The following is a 25,324-nucleotide window of genomic DNA, read 5'->3' on the forward strand; positions in this document are numbered from 1 at the left end:
TAAATCATTACCATATCCATTTAGATTTTTCAGTAAACATACAAACACCGTGCTCACTCAAATGTTTGTTTCATGTTTTGTGTAATAACAAAGCAAAACTCTATCTGCATAGTTGCAGTTCTACTTTGCCTTAACTAAGCCTTACAGTGAGACGCCTGACAGAGCTCAGCAGCGAGGTTCCGAAAATGGAAAATCTCATTCGTATTTTCCGTAAGGATTTCTATTATGAGCAGTAATGTTGTAACCATCCAAAGCAGACTTACTCTGAGCTACAGCATTGTGAAATGATGGCACACGTTCCTGTAGAAACCACAAGGCTGTGCGATATCCACCTCGTTTTAACAAAGATGCAGTTTATTCTCTCCAGAGTATGCAGTCGGTTCTGTTCGTTAGCTGTCAAGCAGCCACGGTTTTCAAGATATCGTGCTCAAATTTTGTGTCGTGGTAAAACACGAGCTAATTTAATTTTGGTGAAAATCAGATCAAGGTCAAGTTCACATGAAATGTATAATTTATTTATGGGTCGTCTTCAAATTTCACAACAATATACTAGGAAGTTGTGGCCTTGAGTACCGGGCTGTTTGCACCCCAGGTCAAAGTTGACCTTGAAAAAACTTTTAAAGAAACCACAATGGGCATCATGTCATCTGAGTGAGCTGTACAACACACGACAACATCACAGCGATTACATAAAATTTAGCAAAATCACACATGGCACGAATATGTCTTAAAATCTCAAATTTGATGCTGAAGAAGTCAGCTAATTCTGCTTCAGTCACATGGCTGAAGATAATAAAATATATAATTTTACTATGTAATGCTTTAAGGTCATAGGTCAAAGTTCAGATATCTGGGTGTTGTTATAAAAGCAGGTTGACGTCAGGATGTTGTAATAAAAACATCATAAAACATCAGTGTTTTAGAACAGCCCTTTGAGGCGAGTCATTCTCTCCGAGTGCGCTTGTTTGCAAAGTCATGGAAAGGACTAAACTAAAAACAGCGTCATCTCTGATCGGTGGACGCCGCTGTTACCATGGAAGTGTCCAAGCCCAACAAACCAATTTAAGAAACTGCCGAAGAGGTGTTTGCAGTCAGGGATGATATTTTGATTTATGCTTTACTACACAAAACACAAAATGCAAATTAGATTCGAAACTACTATTAATATTTAACACTATTATTAACCATATAAACATTATGATAATGATAAGGTTTGATTTTCAATAAAGCTTAAAGATACTGTGGAATCTGGATACTGTGGAATTTGCAATGCATTATGGGATGAGTAATGCCTTTCAAGTAATCATGTAAACAGTCTTGCACCTTGGTCTTTTTTTTCCCCCTTTATTTTTTCTGCAAATCAAATCTTTTTATGGTCATGATTCACTCATAGCTGGTTGTCTTGTTTCAAGCCTTTAAACTCTTTACATCAGGATTTTCGTCAATAAATGAAAATGAATGGGAAGTTCACTTCTGGAGCCAAAGCCTTTAGAAAACGGGGTACTGATGTGCTTGTTTTGTTTGACCATCATAAAACGAGTTGTTTCCCCTTTATTTACCAAAACCAGCTGCATAGCTGAATGCAAAACTGCTCCACAGAGAGGTTTCTACACAAAAGAGAAAAAGAAGTTGATTTTGATTTGAGAAGTTTGATTTTAAATACTGTATATTGGACATAAAAACTAAATTTTATATAAACTTTATTGTCCCATAGATTCACACATTTGAGTGACTTGGTGGTTTGAAGATATTAACCTCTACATTCAGTTTGTTATTTGCAACATTGGTAATGGCATCTTTGCTGCAATCTGCGCAAATGCTTTAAATCTCTTATTTCAAAGAAACTACATGTGATGTAAACGGACTATATGTGATGTAAACAGCTGTTTTATGTTTATCTACAGAAATCAGATGGCAGCAGAGTGAGCATCGGCCAGAGGCGATAACTCCTCAGCGGATTAGTCTTCAGCAGACATTATTCAACAGGAAGGTGAGTCTTTAACTTTTATTCATGCACCATTTTTATGTGGTATAGCAAATATAGGTAAAAAAAAGAGACTGCCACTGGCTTTCCTCCCTGTCTTTGACAGATCGGCCCATGTGATTTGTAATTCAATTGTATACCAAAAAAAGAAAGAAAGAGAAAAAAAAGCAGTTCGCACATTTGTCATTAGTTTTCTGTTTTCTTCAGTGGGAAACAAATTATTGGATAATTGACTTTCGCAAAACACAAAATGTGTCATGCAATGTGCGGTATTGCTGTCTTTGCTCCATGTCAAAGTTGCACCTCTGTTTCTTGGAGCAACTTAATTGTCTCAAACATGCACAGAAGCAGCACGTTCGAGTCATGATACCCCAAGGCATAGATTAATTAAGCTATGAAAACCCATGAGCAGAGAGCATTCAGCAGGTGCCTGTTTGCCTTGGTATGGGACTTGTTTTTGGCAGTGGTGCAGTGGCTCATTATAAATCTATAATTAAGTTACAATTTTATTTGCTTTTTTTTTTTAACATACTGTCATAGGGGATCAACATGGCTTAAACTCTGATTCTGTTAAGTGCACTCTTGGCTATATCGCTTTTATGTCTTTATTCTTCCTCAGGAATTATGCTTTGACAAAAAAATGTGAATGAGAGGCTGAAAACGATACTGTGTGTGTCACTTAGTGCTCGGTATCCCACGCCTCCTGCAGGTGTTGATGTGATTCTTAAAATCTGCTGATTTGTTCTTAATCCAAAGCAAGCTGATTTGCCCACTCCTTTACCTCCTTGTATCTCGGCACATAAACAACCCCCCCCACCCCCTCTCCCCTGCTGGCTGAAAGGATGGTCCTGAGAACCCCCCACAGTTCGACTCATCCCGTGTTGGGCATGTTGGCAGAGCTGGGTGATTGCGATGTAGCGGCTCTCTCAGGCCAACATCTGTTGTTCTGAGTCACCTGCCAACAAAGAGGGAGGGTGAGCTGCACAGTGAGGGGCCTGAAGGAGGGATGAGCAGGTCTGCGGGGGAGAATCCCTGTATCTGCAGGGTGGTCAGACTGAATGAGAGTCACCACCACGGCGGTAGTCTTTGCCAAGAGCTTCCTCAAGCTAACAATGTGGCCTGTGGAGGGGCAGACTAGGCAGGAAATTGAGGTTAACGACATTGTTACATATTAAGCAGGGGTTGGCTGCCTCCGTAGGCAAATCCTTGAATAGTCAAGCATGTTATTATTCACACGTGAAATCTATTAAAACTCACACAGTGTTGGTGGTTCAGTCAAAATATCCATTTTTAGTAATGTAAAAAACCCCCACATATTTTTGGTATTGCGCTGGAAAGCTTCCTCAGAGTTTTGAGTTTGAAAATCATAGATTCAAAATAAAAGTTTAAATTAGTTCTCATGTTTCAAGTACCATTATATCTGAGTGACCAGGAGATCACTGCGGTACACTTGAATCTGAATTGAATAATACATCTACAAACTCTCTTCAAGTGAAGTGACTAGTCATCAGTTGTGACTGTTATGAGTGTTTTCACAGGTGGTAATTGTGCACTACAGCACAGGTCTGTGCTTTAGCTTTCATAGCTCAGTCCTTACAAGTGAATCTCCACACTTTCCTTCACTCTTTCCCCCACTGTGCTTTGCCCAGGGGAGAGACGCCTTCTACGTGTTGTAATAAGGGTAGCTGATATAATGAAGGTCATTGTAATCAGAGCTAATGTGCCAAGGAGTCAAGACACTGTAGCTTTATTTGCCAGCAAGGCCCGGCATTTGGTACCCATGGGGATCAGGCTGATAGTGTTATCTTTGCTAACCTGACTCTAATACAGGCCTTGCTCCGCTGTTTGTGTCAGCGTCGGAGCTGAACTTTTCCCAGTGATCCCCTCCATGTGTGGATGGGCATGGATTGGGCTCTACTCTGTTCCATCCTGGTTAAATCCCATCCCAAGGTGTTTGGCTTCTCTCAGTTCACGTTCTGCATTTAGCGAGCAGCGCTCCCTCTCTCTGACTGTCGGACTTGGGAAAACAGGCTGGGCTTCAATGGAATGTACTTGACATAGAAACATTACATTGGCATCTGTTGAGAACTAGCTCGTAAGACATGACCTCTAAATCTAATCCTGTCCCTTAGGATATGCAAATGTCCTCAGCTCAAATTTGATTTGTTTTTGACTGTTCAGGACACGGCCGTTTGTTTATAACTGTTATCTAACACAGCGGCAGGAAAAAGCCGTGTTCGGTAGACAGTTTCGATATTATTTTCTTGTAAAAATTTACCTTAAATGTTAGAATTAAAATTCTTCTTTTTTCACCAAGTATTCGGTAGAAAGAGCTGACCTGAAACGAGTTTTAGTTTCAACCAGGAAGTGAAAACTTTATGGTTAATACCGTGTTTAGTTGCAGTTAAGGTTATTTGTAAAACTGACTGAACCGTTAAACATGTTATGCTAAAAAGTTTTTACAACTACAGATTCACAACTGTCTTCTTCATTATTGAAAATTTTACCTCGAGGCTCTGATGTCTGATATGTGACCTGATATTTATCTAGGAAAAAAGAAATACCCCATCCCTACTGGGCATCATCAGCAGAGCTTCAACATTAATTTCCATTTTTCTTATTTTTTTCATAGTCGCCTTTTAAACTTGGTGCTTTCAGTAGCAAACATCAAAGATCCTTTTTCCTATTCATCTGAGCACCTCCTGGAAAAAAAAAAAAGGCTATCCATATCTAACCCCATGAAAGTCCCCTGATCCCATCATTCAAACTTCCAAGCCTCTCTTTGTGGCTTCCTAGAGGACCACGGTGAAATGATCTCTTTTGTTTCGCATCATTAGTTCCATCTGTTGTGCGAGCAGGCCTGTCTGTTCCGGAGCATGGCAACGTGATGGTCGCCAGGGGCGATTGGAGACGCTGCCGTCCCGGTGGCTTGTGGCTCAACCTCTGCCACCACCATTGCCTTGTCCCTGATCCCCATGACACCATCCCATTCGCTTCACAGTTTCTGCTTATTTATTCATACATTTGAGCAGATAATAAAAACGTAAGCTTCGTGTACATGCAGTACTAGTTTACCTTATACACGAGGCCCCTTAGGAGAAGAGTTTGGTTCAGTTGGGACCACATTCATACAATCGTTTGCAAACAACATACAGATTTGAATCTCTATACCTCAAACGCTTAAATGTCCACTGTGTGTCAAAAACGAGCTTTAATAGGTCAGATTTGTGTGCTTATTTTCCTGCAGTCGGGAGTAAATGATGCGCCAAACAGATGTAGCATTTTCTCACAACAAGGAAATATTTTATTCATGATTTACATGAATGATAAATCTTCAGAAAGTCTTAGCGCTGATGGGCATACACAATTTAACATCTGTCTTCCTCAGAATAATTAATCGCTTACCAGAACACTCGGGACTCAGAGTTGGATTTTTCCTCTCACTTTACTTGGTCTAATTACTTCTTTAAAAGCAAAGCTTTCTCTAAAGAAGACTTGAATGATAAACACAGCAGCCGTACGCTCCGCAAAAGGAAAAGTTCAGGAAAGATGAAGGAAACGTTCTGCTCTCGCTTCTTAGTGCCGTGCCTGTAAAACCAAGCAAACCCCACCATACTTAAGACAGAGAAATGTGGCCATACATTCTAATTATAATTCGTAATTCCCAAATGAACATTTCCATAATGTCTCCCAAGTGAATTGCTCTTATCACCATAGTGTGAATGTACAGCACAAGGGCATCCGTGTGCATGTCAATGCGGAGATCGCCAGATAATTTTCATTGAAGATGGAGCCATCAAAGGTCATAGCCATCCGAATGACCTAACCTTGCAATGTAACACCTGGGTGTAAAAGTGGACTCATCCTATCTACTGGGATGGGTGTAATGTACCTCTAATGTATAAAGTGCGGAAATAAAATAAGAGTTATAGGTTGGTGGAGGAGGCTCAGTGTGGGCTAGAGAATACTGTAACTCTATAGGTTGAATAGCTGTGTTGGTATCACCCGAGGTGACAGGCTATTGCCAAAGTGCTGTATTTGTTGGAACCATTATGAAATAAAGTGTGTGGAAAAGGGCAATATTCAGTTTGAATTGATTCTTGGAAAACTCAAGAAGTGAATATGCTTTCATTTTGATGGTATTACTATGGGCAAAATGTGTTGTGTCAGTTTCACCTCGCCATTACTTTGCTCCATTAAGGCAAAACCGAGTGATTTTATTTTTGCCCAGTCTATTTTCTGTGATAAAATGAAAATCTGAAAGCTTTATTAAGTCTGAGTGACACCTAAAGCTGAGAGCCAACAGGAAAATAAGTCATGTGGGATCTAGTTTCAGTTCATTTTTGCTCAATTCCCATCTCCTGATCAAATACTGCACTTTCCAGTAGGGGCTTAATGGGAGTGTCAAGTTCACAAAGGCCCTCTCTCTCCCACTGACTCCATTACCTGATAACAGCGCTGGTTTTGGCACTTATTTGCACAGTGCAGGGCTAAGCTCGGCTTGTGCCGCGCGCATTCGAAGCAGGTTGTAATTGAAGCTGTATTGAGACCATTTTATTAATTTTTACAAATCTTCCCTGCCTGTATTTCCGAGCTACTACGGGCACTAACCCATCTCATTTTCCTTTGTGTACTCTGACTACTTGTGCTGCTCTTTTGAATGCTGCTTCTCTTTAAGCCAAACAAACATGACCACTGGTGTCTTGGGTTCAGGGCCTTTCAAACAACCTTTCAATAAAACAAGATCAGCTGTGAGACATACAGGATCTCACATGCTGGGCAGCCCCGCTGAAAATACCCTCCCTCCTGTTTCAAAGCCATCAGCTTTTGGTTCCCCCAGGAGAGCCAGCATTATCCTGCAGGGTTTATTTAAACTTGTTGGGAAGGTCTTGCCTTTTCTTTTTGATACACTAGGTTATTTGACATTTAGGCGAACCCTGTCACATTTAAAACCTGATTTTATTCGGCTTATTGGTTCAGATTTCAAAACTTTAGTTGCCAATTTCCCAGTAAACGCAAACAGTGGCAGATTTAAGATAGGGGGTCGAGTAATGCTGCGCCTGCCGCACTTGCAGCTCGTCCTATGTTTAGGCATAGGATGACTGATGATGCGACGCCTGCGAAGCCTGCCATGCTGCTAGACTTAACATTTTGTGAGAGACAGTAACCTGAAAGAGAGGAGAAGCATGAGGAAAAAGGACGGGAAAAAAGCGACAAATAGGGACAGATGACACAGGCATCTTTTACAGCTTGATAGTGCAGTCCCCGACTTGTTTTTATTGACCTTTTCTATCTACAGTAGAAGATGTGCCACTTAAATAAATGTCATTTGACCATCTTTGGTTTCAGTGTCACACGCTGACATGTGGTATTTTGATAGAATTCATCCGTTTGTGTGGATAGCGTATCCACTTCGGCTGCTGTGTTGCGTCACCTTATATAGGGCTTTATTTCACTCGATGTGGGCACTTTCAGAGCATCCTTAACTGCCTCTTAAATCAACAAACTGGTCAGTCTCAGTGCGTTACTTTTTTTTGTACCACCCTAGGAGGACACTATGCTTTGGCTGAGACATTATTGGACCATTAAATCGCCACCCCTCCCACTCGCAACCACTTTCGGTTCTGTTTTAAGGCTTTGGAATTACGTCCAGGTGGTGGGGGGGTTGCAAAAAAGACTGCTGGAAAGGCTACTTATTCTCTTAATGATGTCTTGTCCTTTTTAAAAGTCGTCATCTTCATTCACAAATGGATGACTATAGCAGAGGAGCACCCCGAGGGACTGAGGTCATCCCAACCTCCTTGTCCCAGCAAAGGAAGTTACTGTGTATGAAATGAGGCATGACAGTTTGCGTTAAAAATTAAATTTGTTGACATCGGGTGGGGGGTAGAATCTAATGGCACATAGTAATTATTATAGGGGTGGATTAGTTAGGCAGGTATTTATGATAAGTTTCCTGCCCATTAGTAGCTGCGCCCAGGGAAATGGGGAATGTTTTGTTGCATGCCAAATCTAAATCTCCAACTTAATAGTGTATTTAAAATGTGACACTGTTAGTTTTCACTAAACTGCTGTAAATACAGTATCTTTTTATTCAAGTATACAAAGTTAAAGACGTTTCAAAGCTTTTGAAATTTAAGCCTTTTTTCAGTGTCTGATTTTATGACTAGAGGCTCCTTACTCTGGTGGTTTACACAACTGCTTAACACGGGACAGATTCCCGGTTCAGTCTTGGGAGGAGATACGAATGCCTTTGGGGGTGTGACAGGAAGGGCATCAGGTGTAAAAAAATAAATAAATAAATCTGCCATATCAAACATACAGAGCTACCTGCTGCGGTGACCTCTTGTGAAGAAGAAAGTCCCTTTCATGAGTGATGCAGTGACTAAAAGTTTAGACCAAGGATCATTATTTTTATCAAATACTTTTGAAATAGTAGAAGGTTTTTACTAATGCACAGACTTTATACAAACTTGGATGAGTTTTGCTCCTTCAGGTAATTTTTCTGTCCTGTTTAGTAAATAAAAATTTAACTGGAGGAACTCATTTCTCATTTTTAGTGCTGTACTTTTTTAGAGCTATGCTTTTTTTTGTCCTTTTGTATGCACTGTAGATGTATTTAACTGTGATTTCATGGGAGTATAATAACATAAAAATAACAAATAACAAAACAAAAACAACTGGACGTTCAAGATTTTCCCAAATTATTCTTGAAAGCTTCACACAAGTTTGAAAAGTAAATAAGGAGAGCACCTGAAACAATAGTACAGTTTACTGCATGTTGCCTTTTCCTTCAATCCCCGAACCTTTGGACTGCCTACAAGCTCACATCAAGCGAGCGAGGTGTAGTCGGTGATATACATGACACGCGTCTCTAAGGACCCTCTGATTTGTATAATATCCTTCAGACAAGGTCATAGCATTGCCTACATCTTTGAAGATAGAGGAAAGAGAACATGTTCCCCCCTCATTGTGCCTGTGGAATAGAACAAACGTGAGATCACGGTGTCGAGGGGCTTCCACTCTTCAAAGTTGATATGAATCAGACATGAAATGATTTAGATAAAGTGATAGTTATCTTGATTCCCGGCGCCGTCCGTTGAATAGACACGGCGACGCGCGGGGAAGCTGAATGGCTGTGTTTTAGTGTGAAATCCCGGGGAAACGTATCCATCTGGTATATGAATAATTTAGATGGCTGAAGTTGGTTCCTGTTGCTGTTGTGTTTGCGCTCAGCTTTCTCTCTCAGCTCAGCACCCCCACCATCACCCTCCCTCCTTGACATCACTCCTGAGGTTTGTTTGTGATGCTTAAAGGGAAGTTGGGCCACATGAGGAATCGAGGGGAGGAGAGACTCACTTTCCCTCTCTGCTGTGCTTTCTGTGTCTTCTTTCTTTCTTAGATCTACATAAACCTCAGATAAACAGTTAAACACCCGCTGACACACATAGCCTGTCAGCCAGCCAGGCATGTTGCATGTGGGAAACACTCTTCAGATATCGAGACGCTTTGTTTTATATGGTAGACATTGCACACGTTTGAAACTTGTATACACTGGATTCTCTTAATTGAAATCTGATTTTTTTTTTTAGTGTTCACTGAGCATCATGGTAATGAGGCTGGGTGTGACTGCAGATGGATATTTATTTGACACATATAAATGGATATTTGGTGGAAGGTCTTCCAATATGGAGCAGTGTAAAATGGATTCAAAGATCTGAATTGTCCCTGCAGCACCAAGCAAAGGCAAACACACGCGTGCACGTACAACAATCACACGTATGCAGAATTTACGGTTTCAGCGCAGATGTACAAAATTGCAATTGTGTACATGCACTTGCATAACAAACAACAGCAACAACAAAACACGTGTTCTGGCAAAAATGTGCAAAAGTGTTTGTGGACAGATAACACACAAACATGCAAATCCACTAATATGCCAGGCCAGCTATACTAATCCAGTCCCTGTCTTTAAGGGAACCAGTCAGGATGAGGAGGGGGGGAGAGGGGGGGGGCATTGAGGAATAGGAGGAGGGAAAGACAGAGAGAGGGAGAGAGAGAGAGAGAGAGGAGGGAGAGGGAGGGAGGGGATGTGACAGGCCCTTGGAATCTCAACCTCTCTCTCCTGGCGCCCGCACTAATCAACCCCTGTAATTTATGCAGAAAATATGATTTATATTTAATTTCACTACACTTGCATTGTTAATTTGAGATGTAATTAACGCGTCGCCACGGCAACTAATTTCTCAATGCCGTAAATTATCACCGCCTTTTCATCAAAATTCAGTTACTTTGGCTCCTGTGTGCAGTGTTGTGATGCAATTAGGTTACCAGGGCAACCCCAAAGTGTTAATTTTCTTTTGTTATATTGCAGCGAGGCAGAAGTTTTTAAAACACAAATCATATTCACTTTTTTAGTGAACAAAGAACTTGGGACTTTTTTTTCTTTCTTTAGTTTAAAAAAAAAGGAGGGAGGGTGGACGCGATGTTGAATGTTGGATACCGTTCTGCCGTTCATGAGCACCGGTATATAACCCTGCACGCTGCTCTTCACAACACTTATATATGTACTGTCGTGACGTGGACTGAGTGATTGCTGAGAATTCTTTGATATTGCGAGCAGGGGCGCTTCAAAGTTGTCCTTTGGGAAAGGGCATGTTTGTCAAAGGAAATCTATATAAATGAGAAATATGTACAAATTTAAGAGAGCTCTCTTTTCTCTCTCTTACTTTTTTTCTCATACCAATATTCTCTCTCTCACACACACACCACAGCACATTTTCAGTACTCACACTCTTTTTATTCCCCCAACAGTGACTGTGAAATGACTCAATATTTTAATCAACTGTATCTAATTTGCACTCCAACAGAAGATAGGGCCACATGTGTGCTGTTGTTGCCTTTGCTGGCAATGAGTATGCCCACCGGATGGCTCTGAGCCGCCCTGGATTGCCACGCATGGCAGTCTCTGTGGCCCACTCGGTGCGTCCGTCTCCAATCCATCCCCCCTTAGCTAGTCTTCAGTGGAAATATCAGGTCATTGGCTGCTAAGCTGTGGTTAACTGCAAAGGTAATTAAATTTGGGAGCAGGCTTTTTGAATCTTTTTAGCCTCTTCGGTAATACCAGCAGGAATTACAGCGTTTTTTCGAAGCGAGGTGCTATTTTGACACCCTGGCAGAAGGGGGCCAAGTACCAGTGACCGCACAGAGTTTACAAAAGCCAAAGTACCGATTTGCAGGAGACTCTTTAGGAAGACCAAACCCCCCCCAAAAAGATGATTTCATTTTTCCAGTTTTTGAATATTACCCATTGTAAGAGAAAGACAAAGCCCTGCATTTCTGGTGTTTAAACTGTGCATAGCAAAAGTGCACTTGCCTTGCTCATCACACTTGTGATAAATACTAGACGCTGTGCAGAAATCTGAAAATGCAAAATTGATTCCACTGTCTCCAAACCAGTGATTTGTAACATATTGTCATTAATGTACTGCTGTTTTTTTTTGTTGGGTTTGTGTACAAAAGTTAGAAGCTTGAGTATCCCTCTTCAGCCTCAAGCAGCTGACAAAGTTATTTGTCCAGTGATGTCAAACTTTCTCTAAATAACAATTAGAAGTCACAATGAGGCTGAACCGCCTAATCAAAAGCAGCATAATAGGACATCTAACCTGTCTGGCATGTCTTGCTTGATTAGAACAACATAGTCAAAATATACTTGCTATTGTCCTGGTGGGTGCAAAGTACGGCTGCAAGGAAAGGTCATCAAGGAAGTTTTTATGTAACTCGCTCTGTAAAAACATTACGTTGATTAGACTTGTTTATTTATTCAGGTCCAAAAGAGTATTTGCTTTTGTCGCATTTATTCCCATTTTGCCAGCACAAGGGGCCCTGGAAGACGAGTTACCAAGGAACACAAAATTTTAATTAGTGTATTTTAATCATTCAGGCTTTTCAAGCTAATCCACAGACCCCTGAGAATTCCCAAGATGCAGCTCTGTGCTGCTTTACCATTTATTGTTGAGTCTATTATAATTACTGTTAGCAGGTGGGGGCAGGGAGACGTTTATTATGTTTTTCCATCTTTATTATAATTACCAGAAAAAATGAAAGGATGCTGTTTCATTAAGTTTAGAGATGATGCCATTTTCCCCCTGTTTTCCCCTCAATCTCCTTCCTGCCTTTGTTTCATAAAGCTATTGTACTGGCTTTCATTCCAGGGCTTTCATACGTTGCACAGCTTTATGAGAAAAAAACAACAAAAAGAAACAGATCTTTTATTAAGAACAGAAGAGGGGGAAGATGGTCTTAAAGAACTTAATTTCTGAGACAGTTTTCCTCCCTTTTTTTCTCCTAAATGCAAGCAGTGCTCTGAGAATGAAGTTGACACATCCTCTGAAACACAAATGTTTAATCGAGTTGGACTGGGATCAGAACAGAAATGCAGAAAGTAGAATATGTTTGCCTCTCTTTCACACTTGTCAGTAATGAAAGATAAGAGGACTGCAGTAAATCTTTAAGCCCCATGCTTTTGGTGCTCTGCAGGGATTTTAGCATCATCCAGAAATATTTTATGTTTGTCTGTTTGTTTAAATATTATTTTGCCACTCCCTCTTCCTCTGCTCGAGTCCCAAATGTGTGGCAATTGTGTATCTAAAACAATCAGGCTGCTGAAGTGATGAATCAAATAAAGTGGAGTTTTCTCAATTAGAATCCTTTTTGTGTCTGTATTTATGATACTTCTTGGAGGAGTAAATAAAGAGCCAACTTCTAGCACAGCAGTGTTGCTTTTTAAATGAAGAGAGGCTGATTTACGAAGTAAATGTGCCTTTTGTGCATGACAGAGGAAAGCACATCAGCCGTTTTCTGCTGGTGCCGTGTGGGTTGACTAGTTGATCAGAGCTTGTAGTATGGTTATGTTGGAGTCAACTACATCGCATAAAACTTAACGCTTGCTATCATTTCAATGTCTGTCAAGGGCACCATTTTGGCAATGATCTCATCAATTTTCTTAAGTGAGCAGATCTGAAGCCGTCACTTGGCCAGAAAGCAGTATGCCCAAGAATTGTATTTCACATTGATATGATTAGACTTCCAGTTCTGTAAATGGTTGCGGTGCTCCAAGTCTTTCTTCATAAACACCTGAAGGGCAAAACTGAATACATACAGTACCTCTGCAAACACTCTGGATTTAAAACAAACTTTAAAACGGTAAAAAATCATTACCCAGCAGCAGCTATGTAATAGTCGTGTCATTACCACAAGTCATGACAAGACAGGCATAACTCTGAGGAGGCGAATGGGCAGATTGGCTCAAGAGATAAACGTTGGGGCTTACTTTGTCAAGCACTTGAAGATTGTTTGCATCCACGGTGTAACATGTAACAGAGATCTGAAGCTCACTGCACCTGTGTCAGTAAAACAAAGCACAACTTTCATGTTAGTTGTTAGATGACTCGTCTTTCTTTTGATTTGCAAGGATTAGCTGGAAATTAATAATAAATAACGAAAGAGAAAGCGATATTCTTATTTGTAGAAAAGCTGTTTTACAGGTCTTGCAGTACGTGAACCTGAACAGAGCATGTCAGATGTTCTCGTTGACAAACTGTCAGATCATTCCAGTTTATGTGGGTGCCATGTGTAACTGGTTGTGATGTTTTATCTCTGTTCTGCCCAGTAAGAACAAGATTTGTTTTATTGTGACATGGTGATCTTTGCACTGCATGGGTCTTGCAATATGCTAATTAATTAGCAAAAAACAAAAGAACAAATGCTAACTTCTAATGGATTGTTAGCATTAGCATCCGTTGTAAGATCTAAGAGTTTGAAAAGAAGACGACTGGATTTCCTTAGGTTTTTTTCTTTTTTAATGTATAATAAAAAAAACTGTAATGACCTGGATGAGTGAGAACCTATACAGGTATACATGCTAGCTAGCTACAAACATTTAGCAGTTGCAAAACATCTGCACAGGAATGCAGTTTTACATTTGTGAAAACTAGCCAACCTCTATTTCATTTCGTTTTCATTTTTCTTTTTTTAAGTGTGTGAAAATGTGAAGAAAGTTTAACCCATTATGATAGCAAAAAGCACATTACTTGTATATTGCTGTCTGCCACAAACATAGTCCAGTAAAACTTGCCACTGTTGGGAAATTACATCAAACATACTTTTAGTGTGCTACCTTTCAAACAACTGTAGTGGGGGTTTTTTTGTTTTATCATGTTGTTTCCAGTGATGGTTTCCAGTCACATGGGCCTAGGGACCAATTGGCAACCTCCTTGCAAACTCCTGGCAACTATTAGTCGCTATGGAAAAATTGCTAGAGCATACCGGCAGTTACTGTGAAATCATCTGCTAAATCCACGCAGGCAGTCACGCAGGTCTAGAGAACAGTCAGTGAACCTCCTGGTGATCATAGCTCACAAGGGAAAAATGTGTATTCCCCAACCAGTTGCCAATTGTTTGCCGGAGGTTGTTTGCTTTGGTTAGTTGAAATTGATTGCAAAGAAACATGCTGCACCAAAAACCTTGTGATTCTTTGATCACTAGCAGATTGCTACGTCACCTGTAGTTTGGATGGATTTGCATGGAAGTGGTAGTGAAACTGAAGAGTGCAATGCACACCAGAAACAGAGACTGTCACACTTTTCACAGTTTCACTACCACTCTGCGGTTGGCTGGCAAACTATTGTGCAGACTGTGGCTGTCTGAGCCCAAATCAATCGTCAGGAGGTTTTTGGAGCAGACCCTTCTTTGCGACTGATTTCCCTTAATGACAGTCAGCAAATTCCAGCAACTGCTCGTCAATTGTTTGAAAATACAGTTTTCCCCAGCAACCAGATGTTTTCAGGGGGTCACTGTCCAGTCTCTAGGCCTGCACGACCTTAGCAACTATCTAGCTGTGCAGCTATGGTATCATTTGGCTGGGAGTCACTAACCAGAAAACAGCACCATCCTCAGTAACTTAAGCCTGTCATGAATGTATTTTCTCAGTGGTGAACTGTAACCTCTGGCTCTGACAAATTTGTTGGCTAGAGTGAGGGAGAAAACACTGCCGAGCGCTATGGGTGGATGTAAACCTGCCACTCTTCAACAAGCACAGTGTGTTTTAAAAAGTGTCCACTTAAAGCAGATTTACATTTAGAATGATAGGTGACAGCTGTACCTTCCCATCCTGACCTGACAGTTTCATCCCATTCTCATGAGCTTGGCATTTCCAGAAGGCACCAATTTCATTTTGTGGTAAAAGTCACACTGTACGGCCACTAAGCTCACCTTTTCTCACTTCTCTGGAATACTTTGAGGGTTTTTTTGGGGGGTCAGAATTGGCACACATGACCACTTGGATGGACATAAGGATGGACTGGTACGACTGGAGTGATCAATGCCAACGTCAGTAATCTCAAAACATCTTTTGGTTACAAATCAACTATTGATTCCATGTTTATGAAAAAACACAGGGCATCATAATGTTACTTTCTACAAGTCCAGAGTCTTCACTACATATATTTTGTGAGCCTGCTCAAACATTGATGTAAGCTGCAACACAGCATAGATCCAAAAGTTTCTTTTTTTATAAAAAAAAATTGTATCTATTGTGACGCCATGTAAATCTGACACTCTTGAGGTTTCGCCTTATTGACTATTATTAGCTTTTGGACTTCAAAATTATGCTCTAAGTATCTAACACCATGTCATTGCACTATTCTGGGATGTTTTGAGAGCAGAGAGTAGAGAGCAAGTGATGATCTCAAGTGGAAATTTTTATGTTTTCATGAAAAATTCCTCATCTTCTCATGAGGTGGCTTTCAGACCCCCCCCAGATATATTTCAGGACAGGTCCTGAAAAAAATGAATGAATAGACATTTGAAGACTGAAAGAGTATCCTAATGCAATTACAGTGTCTTTGTGAAGTGTCATGATTTTGGAATTATAAAATCACTCTGGATTGGCAGCGGTAATTATGGTGGGTGAAGGAGACATTCTCTCAGGCCTGTGTTGATGCAGCTTGTCACTGCCCCGTCTTTTCAGTCTGTTAAAGGGTTTCGTATTTTTATAGCCTAGTGTTTTTATACAGAGCTTTGTAATTGTCAAAGAATTTAGTTATGTAATATGTGGCTTTAAATTAAAAATACATTGCATGACGTAGCATAACAATTAAATATTATACTTCTCATTATATAATGGCAAACACCTTCTACCAGAGGTGTACTAATACTGTGTTCACTAAACATAATATAGAATTATTTTATATTTATTTGCCCTTTTCTTATTTTCAAATTCTTAACTTTGATTCATAAATGATTTTGTAAGATTATATAAAATCAATCTAGATACACATTCATTCATTTATTCATTCATCTGTTGTTTTATCTCTACAGAGCAACGTTTTTGAAAAGTTTATGAAACCGCAATCGCAAAATATGTTTTACAGATACTTTTAAAACCCAAAATCTTCCAGTTTCCTTACTACTTGCTAACATGTCTGTGGTACAGTAACTGGGCAGTAGCACGGCCTTGATAAGCATTGCAGAATAATAATGAGTGCATCTGTCCTTCACACACAGCCAGCCAGGTGATGTTTAGGTTTTTGTATAATAGTAGGGCAAGTGATTCCATTAGCATCCATGATGGGTCTCTTGGGGTCACTGAGGACAGAAAACGTGGATGCCCGTTCTGCCTTTTCTAGCCTTTTATTTAAGCTTGATGTCTGTTTTACTATGATACAATACAGAAGCTCTTTACCCAGTCTCAGCCGAAGGTCCATGCGCTTAGTTTGAATGAGGCAGGCTAACCAGGCCTGATAAAAGTGGCATTAAAACATCAGACTTTTCCCCTCACACAGCACACATCGACATCATACAAATTACTGCTCAATTTGGCTGCAATCATGCTCTTAACATGGAGCTGGTTTGGAGAGGAGCTTTTCTAATTATGGGCAATCTGTAAAAGATTGTTGTTGTGATTACAGCACAGACATATGCCCCAGTGCTGAGTACTACAAACTAGACACCAGTAAGCTAAAAGCCCAAGACCCTTTAGCTACTGACCTACTAATGAAGGTTTTTGTTGATATTTACATGGTAGTGCATCATGACTGATATTAATCATTAAAACAGCCATGGCTGTTTTCAAAAATATGTGTCCAGTTGTGGAGTTTTGACATCAAAGACAAACCAGTTATATGTCACTGTGTTATAACAAACTGGAACTTCTCAACGTTTGGAAAAAGGCTTGGGTGTAATTGCGAATTAAGATTGAGACATTGTGACTTTTGTTATTGTCAATAACATATCTTAATATAATGATTGCAGCATAGGTTTGCATATGCATATCTATGTGCTCTTTAATGGCCATGAACAAAACTGCATGGACATCTTCACACATACAATGATGTTTTTAAAAAGGTTATAAATCCCAGTTATTTGGATTTTTCTATATATTATGGCCAAAAACCAACCTTGGGGTGTTTTTTTGCTAGTATAAACTAATATATATAAATACAATAACACTGTGTCCAAATTTGCCACTAATTAATTATTTGTAGGTTTAACAGTAGTTAAGGCAGAAACACAAATGGTTAACAGATTTTTAAAGAGTGGAATGAAAAGTCTAGAAATGAGTTATTACCTTTTGGTCTTTTCCTGTTTTTACCAAACAGAAGTTTTGTGGTTGTGACACTGAGGCCATGTGATCTTGGTGTAGGTTGTTCATACCGTAATAGGGATTTAATTTGTGGTGAAAGATGGTGTCAGTTGCTGAACAGAATGTGTCAGTATCATAAATGTTTTCTTTGATAATCCAAAATGCTAAGGAAAAATCTTTTGTTATTGTAGCCACTGTGGATTCACCTATTGGTTAGTGGACTAACCATAGACTCTGACCATATACTTTTTATATTAATTAATTTTTGTTTATTTAGATGATACTGCTGGAGAGTGAGGTTAACACTTTTCATAGAGAGTATAAAACAAACTTAAGCCTGAGTTGAGAATTTACATCAGTGCTGAACTGCCTTAACCCTGTAAAGTCGGTCGGCGTGGGCACGCTCCGTTTTGCGTAACTATTTTTAAATCCTGGTAGCACTGCAACCACGTAAGCTAGCGCAATAATTGTTTTTGCATATGAAACCGGAGGAGTTGTACTTACATCTGATGCCATCAGCTTGTCCTCGGTCACAGTTTCCTTCCACATAAAGCTTTGCAAAAACTGCATAAAAAGCACTTGCAGCAACAAAAACATAATATTCCAGAAACAGATTCCAATATTCAGGGCCTTATGAGCCTATACTGGTGTTTTTAAAAGTTATGTTTGACTTTATGACTTTCTGTGTCGTTTCTGGGATGCTTAGGACTCATATTGCACTGCTGGAAATAGTTTATTTTGATGCATATGCTGTTTTTTTGCAAATTTGCAGTATAATATTTATTTTCGTTTTTCCTGCAGTATATAAAAATTGGTGTATTTCAAAAATAAAACTATGAAGACACTTAAAATAAATCTCCTCTGGTGGGAAACTATTTTGTGCAACTTTTTTGTATTTACAGTTTTGAGGGATAAGCCTCTTAAATTTCCCTAACTAGAAATATATGTTAAAAAAACAAAAACGATTTAATTTTTTTTGTAGTTTATTGCACTTTTTTGCAATTTATGTAATTACTATGCACTTAATGCATATATATTATTAAAATTTGGGCTATAATGGTTGTATTGATGTATATCAACTTGAAATGCTCCCAAAAATGGCACTACAGCATGTAAAAATATAATATAAGCTCTGGCGGACTTGGTTCTATGGTAGGTCTTAAAGGGTTAAACCTGCGTGCTATTAAAACGCCATCAGATAGTTGTGATTGGAAAAACACTTCTGGTCATATAGAAGTTTATGGGAAAACAGCTTTCTGTGATGACTGCTGTAAACACTTTCCTGCTGAGTTTATGAACTCAGTCACTCATTTTGGGTCACACTGAGTAAAAAAATTATATGTTTTATAAATCTTCATCATACCAAAATGGAGAATTTACTGTGGTATGAAACCCTATGCTCACTTGCCTAGTTGTCAGTCACAAGTCAGTAGCCAATGAGTGTGCAATTTCAGTCAGACCCGCCTCTAACTATTATATCCAATACTTCAAAAAAATGGGGCTTAACAAAAAAATGGGTGATTTCACTGAAGGTGGAACCATTTAGCTACATATGACTTTAAATATAATTTAAAGGGGTGTGTTTTATAAGCGTTCATCCTGATTACAGTTGTCACGAGGAGGGATCGATTCACTATTTGAGCCAGTCTGAAGTGGACTTTCCATTAATTGCAGTTTTTAGGTACACAAGATTTAAATAATTTGCGATATTTGTTATTGTAATGGCCTTTAACGTCTTTCAGGGTACTACAAAAAGGTCAAAGCCAAAAACATTTAATGCCAGAAAATGCTTGGGATTGGATCGGACATTAAAAAATATTGTCATTGTGTTAATTTGTTTCACCGACATTTAAAAGGTAAGACAATTTAATAGAACATTTTTGACGACATTAGCAAGATTCATTTAAATCCTAATTTTAAAAAATGCTTATAGTACAAACATTACATCCAGTGTGACTGTTTCTGATTAGAAAATTAAAAAAGATGAAATTGTGAATTGACTGTTTTGTGTAACTGCCTGGCTTTTCCACGGATACTGTCTTTGTCTGTTTTCCTGCGAGCGTCCAGGTCTCTGTCTGTATTGCAGTGTTCTGTTATTAATTCAGTTTTCTGTGTCCTGATCAAGAGGGTTTGAGTAGGACACCAATGCAGCTTTCAAAAAAAGACTTTGGCTCCAGCTCGCCTTAAAAAAACTCCTCATCCACCCAAACCGCCACACGTGCCCTTTTCCTGTCTCCTTTTATTACGCAGCCATGATCCTCTTACGAAGGCTTCCTCTCCAGTGGAATACCATATGTTTCTAGTTAAGCCCAATTTCTTTTTCTCATCATTCAAGACAAGCATTTGCCAAGCCAAAAGCATTGAGAAAGCCCAACTTCTGCCATTCTTTTTCTTTTTTTCACCCGCCTGACATGTCTCAGAATATTTCAAATTGCTGAGGTTTTAAATTAATTTACAGCCACAACAAAAGAGCTCAGCATTTTAATAGCATTGTAAGTAATTTTAAGTTAATTCAGTAACCTTTGAAATAGAGTTCAGGCAGCCACTAAATTGTGGTTGCTGTTGATGAACACAGAGGTCACACAGAGGGTTCCAGCTTATTCATCAGAGGATTACTGGGATATCATTTTTAAATTGTCTATTTTTTTTTATCCAATGGCACAGTGTGTCACCGAAACACTGTGGAGAACTTAAAAACATTCGCTCGTTTGGTTTGAATTATTTTTCTGGCTTCAAAGTTTTCGTTTTCGCTCGTTCCGTCTTTGAATTGTTATTGTGTTTAAAATTAGGCAAATACTTTTTGGAAATCAGCAAATTTGTCTTTGTAGATTCTTTCACTGGACGGCTTCGCTGCAGGATGAGCGTTTGAGGTCAACTTTAATGTGAATTTTCTTGCTATGAGGAAAAATCTTCCAGATGAATGCAGAAATGCAGCTTAAGTAAGTGAGAACAATCTGCATTACTCAAACTGCACTTTTTAACTCCCGCCGCCAGTATATTATCTACACAGTCTTTAAAATCCCTTTTCAGCCATCACTGTTTCACAACCAGCATCAAGGAATAAGTGGCTTCCTTCATAACGCATTCAACAATATGAGAGTATGGCTGTGGTGTCAACTCCTTTTTAGTGTGAATTTTCCCCCCACATTAAATGTAAGCTGTTATAGGGCCCAGAGGAGCTCAGTAGTCTATTTTCCAATGATGTTGTCAGCCATGTGGCTTACACCCCTGAGAGGTGAAGGTAATCAGCCTTTTCATCTCCAGAGAAGAGGCAATGTCGAGGTCCTGGCTGACTCCATATTTTCCTCAGCCGTCCTCGCCGCGTTTGACCAAAGCGTCCTCTTTATGGATTAAATCTTTAATACTAAACTGGAGCCATCTCCCTAACCGTGCTTTAGTGTGATGATTGTTATCATTTTGATGATGAATATGTTTGTGTGTTAACAAAACAAATGGCTTATTTTTGGATTATGAGCACAAATTCTGGTTAAAGTCTGTATCCACAGGTTAAAGGTTTCACCTTTACAGTTACATTGAGATGTATCATTTTATCAGCATGTGTAATATATAAATATGCCAGCGTGTTGTTATTTAAGTCTCCAGCCTATTCAAGTAAATGTGTGTTCTTGCTTGTTCAAACCTGGACCCAGATTTTTTAATGCATCCTATTTAATTTTTATTTTTTATTTTTGGAAAGCTGTAATTTGTTTCAAAGTCAATATATTGAAAAATGGAGGCTCCAGTTTGTAGCGCGCCGTGCTGTACATGGCTCTAAAATGAATGAACAAACAGTAATCAGCACTTGGGGATGTGATCAAAACCCAGTTTTAAGAAAAGGAGCAAAACCCTAAAGTTCCTCATTAAAAGCTTTGAAATCACTTTTCTTCTCCGAGCTCATCCGTGTTTGCATTTCTTTTGTGTAGGTGTTGAAACAATTGCTCTCTTCTGTGCACCTCCCTAAAATAGCAGACGTACAGGGCTTGTAAGAAAATTAGTCAATTTAATTTCCTTGAGTAATGAAAATGTCATGCACCATTTAATAAAACTGCAAGAAAAAAGTCTGCGTTTCACACGCTGGAGATAGCTAGGGCCCCGTGGATTTGAAACTTTGACAGTTGGCCCTTTTGATGTTTTCTCTGAGTTTTGTTTCTTTTCTTTTTTTTTTCTTGATGTGATTTCAAATTAATCTCAACAGCTTGGATGTAAATATGAAAATGAGACTTGTTTGGTCTTCCCCTGACAACCCAGAGCACTGCTGGCTGAGGTAACTGATATCTCTTTCCCCTTTAAACTGCAAATTATTTTACGTTTATGAGTTTGTCTCATCTTCAAGGTCAAAAATGTAATTTTTGCTCTTTCAAAGGGTTATAACCTTAAAAGAGAACCTCAATCCTTGCTGATTAATAAGAGACTCCCGCATTTGATGTTTCAACTGTGACATTTTAAACTTTAAATATTTTATATGCATACCTATGAAAAAAATGAAGATATGCATTCATGTGGAATAAACGCTATTGCAGAGAAGAAAGGCTGGGCCGGGTATCATTTTAATAGAACAGTTAGAGTGCAATGGTTTTTCTTGGTGATTTTTATTTGAGGTTTTTATGTGTGCGCAAGCTGATTTAAAGGCACACTAAATCATTGGGGATGGGGAGTAGTGGATTATGCATTTAATCAAGGAGTAGGCCTTGGGAGAGTGGCTGGCCGAGTCACTAGGGCATCAGTGAGGGGTTGGCTGTAACATGGGGTCTATCCTCTTTGTTCCTCGTTATAATGGACCATTTTTACGTCGTTTATTAGGAAAAAAATGATAGAGCGCGTGCGCTTGCTTCAGCTTTGTTCCTTTACTGGAATTATGCGACTGCTGAATGTGTTTAAAATGCTATCATCAGGCAGTGCTTAAACTCATTAAGCTTTCAGTACCATTTTTGCTTTTTGCACAGCATGTTTATACTTTGCTAAAAGTCTAAAAGTCAGAGTTATTGTTTACAATATGGAGCAGAAATCACATGGTTCTGCTTGTACTGCACTGGGTAACTTCACAGCTAGGCTTGTTTGCACATGTATAGACAGCACATATAGTCTGGCACAGTGCATATATTCTTTTAGTCCATCATACAGGTCGACTGGTGAACGAAAATTGCTGCTGTTTCAGATCCGGTGACTGATTTTTCTGTGGTTAATTAAATGATTAGTCCCCTTAAGTTAGAAAAAAAAGTTTGCTGGCATTTTCAGATTTCCCGTATCACATTTTACCACTCGTTGTGACTAGGACCTCTTTATTTATTGAATTATAGTTTTAACTGGAACTATCTGTCCAGAAGGCCACTTTGCCTTTTGTAAAGATACTTGATTTAATTGCTGAAATATTATGATATAATTGAAAGCAATCCAGATTACATCAAAGAGTTTGGCCTGTAATTGCAATTGTAATTTTCATTAGTGATTTTTTTTTCTGCACTTTTGTCAAACACATCACGGAAACAAAAAGCTTTGCAAACTGCACGGTGGACTCTGCAGTGTTTGTCTCGCTTCTGTTATTAGTCTTATCGTAGCTCCCGCAGCGTTTCCCATGAAATTAAAATTTTCCATCAGCGGTTCGGTTTTTAGACATGGGTTGACTTGTGACGTCACGTTGAATACTTTCTTGCACTGACACTGTACATTATGGGTAAGGGTGCATGCATGTTTAAAAACTGTCTACAAAAGGATTTTTTCGCCCACTATGGTTAAGTATTTAATATGAGTGTCCTGTCAGCTTCAGACAAGTCATTGCCACTGTCTCCAAGATGTTCCCATTACCACTAGTTCTTTGAAAATTAATATGTGTGCTTAATGCTTGATGACTTGCTTTCCTACTGGCCAGCAGAGCTTAATTTATAATTGAAAAGCCACAGTGTGCTTTGTATGTCAGTGCTGTGCAACTGTCTCAGGTCTTAATCAGGATGACGGCATACAAATCAAGAGTGATTTTGGAAAGCAAAGAGAAACACTCACATTTCAGTTTTAAGTTTCATGGATGAGCTTGTGAGCTAGAAAGCACACGCTGGATATTCTTCTCATAGGTTTTGTGCAGATCATTTAAGATACTGGGGCTTGTGTGTGTGTGTGCATGTATGTGTTTGAGGGTGTTCAGTTGTTACTTATGCTAAGATTGCAACTTTTTTTGTCTGTTTGTTTCTTTTAAACATGGGTTTAGTCAGCAATGCAGTTGAAACTCTTTCCCACCTACCAGCGCATGCTTGACTCTTCTGCACAGTTAGATGGATAGGTGAAATATTTACCCAAAGTAGGATTTAAACAGGGACATGTTTTCTATAAGGGCATGGTTTGTTTTCTCCACCTCTTCGCTCCTGTGGGGGATTAATAGTGTCAATCACATTGACTGGCACCTCTCAAATCACACCCTTGCAGCAAAGTGGCTGATTTTGTCAGGGAGAGAATGGCGTTATCGGTAGAACCTTGTTTAGAGACTCACAAAACCGCTAAACCCGCAATTCATGGGAGATCTGTTTACAATCTGCACCGGCCATTGACTGCTAAACAGCCCGCGCAGATCCATCCTGGGCCACTCCGAGGAGGAGAGGAGCAGAGCAATTACATCCTCAAACAGCAATCTGAGGCTAGGTCGGCATGCAAACAGACATCAAGTGCACACACAAACACTGACAGATTCAGACACGAGCAATACGTTTGCTCAAGACTTTGCAGAGTCCTGTTAAGCTTTGGGTATGAATATGCTTGGCCTATCTATAGTGGCGGATGTGTACCGTGCAGTACAGTTATTTTGCTGATTTGTAGGCCCGAGTATCTAATGTTACTTTCCTTCTTCCGGAAGCAGGATAAGAAATTTGCAACGTGATACCTGAAATTTCTTCATACTTGAAATACTTTTCGGGAAAAGTGCTTGGATTAAAAGAAAGCGAACAAATGGAAACAACATTTTTGTTTACAAAAAACTACAAATGACCAAATGCTAAAAGGGTACCAGCATCAAGTTTGCATTAATGTGACACATTAGATAAATTAATAAGGTCTGTTGGATGGAATTCCAATTTCTGTTCTCCTGTCACTTTTCTCATTCAGGCAGTTGGTAACATTTTGAATCATTTAGCACACAACGATCGAGACATTTTTGGCACCGTCGCCAGATTTCAAACAGCAAACTTTTTAACAAATATATTTGCCCAAATAGCCAGATCTGTATGTTTTCACTAAACTTGATAAAATCCCAAACAATTGCAAAACTAAGCTGAATTTCCGTCACTGAGCCTAAAACTGCAATTAAACCTAGACAGCTTCATTTCCATGTAACAGGTGATGCAGCTACTCAAAAAATCTGGATCCAAGTGCTGTCCTTTGAACTGACTCCGCGCCAGACGGGGAGGTTTGTTTGCCTTACAAAGCAACGTAGCAAGCTATAAAGATATCACCAGAAGATTAAAAGCATTAGAGGCAATGTCAGTGGATCATTTTATTTTGCCTACCTTATTGCTCGTCAGCATGTTTTTTTTTTTTTGGTTGTTAAAGGACATATGGTCTTTTAATCCAAAGTGGTTGATTGTTGTTTTTACAACCCCGGATGTGTTTCTCGATCAGAGTGCACTAAATCATTGTTTCACCCAGTGAAATATATAAATTGCTTAGGGTTGTCCAGTTGTGATGCACTTATATACTTATATATACTTATATATATA

At 39.3% G+C, this 25,324-nt stretch overlaps 1 long non-coding RNA gene across 2 annotated transcripts in view; it reads left to right on the plus strand.

Moving 5' to 3' along the window:
* LOC106633636 overlaps positions 1-25,300 on the plus strand; it is a 59,846-nt gene extending 34,546 nt beyond the window's left edge. Inside the window, exons 3-4 of one of the 2 annotated variants that reach the window (XR_006055419.1) lie at positions 1,905-1,990; positions 20,456-25,300. This is a non-coding gene — a long non-coding RNA (uncharacterized LOC106633636). Of the gene's footprint in view, positions 1-1,904; positions 9,974-20,455 lie in introns of those variants that run through there. The other variant, XR_001337003.2, reaches the window with a different exon arrangement.
* Positions 25,301-25,324: the final 24 nt, after the last annotated feature.

Source organism: Haplochromis burtoni, unplaced genomic scaffold, assembly GCF_018398535.1.
Source record: "Haplochromis burtoni strain Fernald_Lab_line unplaced genomic scaffold, NCSU_Asbu1 Contig_9, whole genome shotgun sequence".
In the NCBI taxonomy this organism is placed as follows: Eukaryota; Metazoa; Chordata; class Actinopteri; order Cichliformes; family Cichlidae; genus Haplochromis; species Haplochromis burtoni.